The 1,725-nt window shown below is 45.9% G+C and overlaps 1 protein-coding gene across 1 annotated transcript in view; it reads right to left on the bottom strand.

Moving 5' to 3' along the window:
* LOC101862993 (discoidin domain-containing receptor A) overlaps nt 1–1,339 on the bottom strand; it is a gene marked incomplete at its 3' end in the record, with an annotated part of 16,860 nt that extends 15,521 nt beyond the window's left edge. Inside the window, 1 exon segment of the mRNA XM_013090761.2 lies at nt 388–1,339.
* Between the last annotated feature and the right edge of the window lie 386 nt (nt 1,340–1,725).

The raw sequence follows: 1,725 nt of genomic DNA, 5'->3' as shown, positions 1-1,725 counted from the left end.
GAGATAGGTGAAGGGATTTATTTGTTGTTTTCGTTTTTTGTTGGGTTTTTGTTTGTTTGTTCGTTTTTTGGTTTTGTTTTAAAGAGACAAAATTTTGAGTGCAAAATAAACGACAAAACAATGTCTAAAAAGTAAACTGAGAAGGAAAGAAATGAGCACAGAGACAAACACAATGAACTGATATCGCTGATGTGAGTGAACCTCCTCCTTCAGATCCCAGGTAAATATCCAATCAAGCAGAAGAAATTCAAACACAGCCGTCATAAACCTCGGCAACAGATAATCCAACCACATCGCAAAGAACAGAGAACATTCACAAAACATCCTTGCACCTTTTGATCGAACGACAAGATGAATCGTAGATCAAAACACGACGAATTTACTCACCATTCACAAAATATTATGTAAATCCAAGAGAAGTGAGTAAAAATCCGATCTGGAACAGCTAAAATCTAGACTCTAGATTCTAGAATCTCAACAAAGACCAGGTGTATCAGAATAAGATCGGCAAAAGAATATTGATCGATGGAAGCAAAATCCTTGGAACACAATGCAATATAAATCCAATCCTTGTGCGTATCCAAACGTACAACGAAAGATTTGGTTGTAACAACGACACACAAAGCGACGATGACACACGGTTGTAGCTGTCTGTGTGTCACTATCGATGTGACAATACAGTGGCACTGCTCCAGAGGCGAATGTGCGACTGTTGCTGAGGTAGATCTATCGAGAGTTGCACCCCAAACGACAGAGGATCAAGGCATGCAGGCGGGGGAAATAAGGCGAGGACTATGAAAAAAAATCCAACAGTCACTCACTCACTGTACTGTACTCCGCTAGTCCAAGACCAGACAACGGAACGGTAACGGCCGACCGTCTCTTCGTATTCCACACACCACAGACAATCCGCCGTTGGTTGCAGACGACGAAGCGAACGAACGACCGATGGATGATTCCCCTCTTTTCTCTCTCTCTCCCTCTCTCTCTCTTTCTTTCTCTCGATTCCCTTCTCTCCCCTCGACAATCCTCGATGCGAAGCGATCCCAGCGCCCGCGAGTTCCCTCCCCTCTTTCTCCCTTCTCCGCCGCCGCGCGTACGATCGCTAGACTCGCCGCGTCGCGCCACACGACACAATCCGAGCGCTGCGGCGAGTGCTTCATTCATTATTTTGGACGCGTTCTCTCCCGCCACCACCGCCCCTTCCCTTTCTCTTCTTCTCTTCCATTCGCTGACCGCTCGTTACATGCTAGCCAAGCAGCTGCGAGACTCGGGCAGCGGCGATGGATTCCCCGTCGGCGGCCGGAAGAGGTCGCGACTAGCGGCCAGAAGACTTCCTTTGCTCGTCTGCGAGGGTGAAATCTACAATGCAAGACTCTGGCTCCCACACAAGGACGGCCGGTGTACTCAGGAGGTCATAGGTTATCTAATTCCGCCTGAGGAACCCCGGAAGTAATTAATGTTGTTATTAACATCTATGGACGCCATGCCACATGTTCGATTTTATATCACTTTGATGATACATGTATAAGAAAAGAATCAAGGCACTAAGGTGGAGCAGTTGATTAGGACAACTGTCTAGGAGTTTAGAGAGAGTGCTTGTAGATACGGTAATACATGCACTGTATTAATTTCCATCTCGATATGATATCAACATCTTGATGTAGATCTGCATGTTCTTAGATGTGTTGATGCATTGAGTACTTTTCATGACAAGCGACCTTC

The sequence above is a fragment of the Aplysia californica genome, unplaced genomic scaffold, assembly GCF_000002075.1.
Source record: "Aplysia californica isolate F4 #8 unplaced genomic scaffold, AplCal3.0 scaffold01488, whole genome shotgun sequence".
NCBI lineage: Eukaryota > Metazoa > Mollusca > Gastropoda > Aplysiida > Aplysiidae > Aplysia > Aplysia californica.
This window is presented reverse-complemented; position numbering and strand designations above follow the sequence as displayed.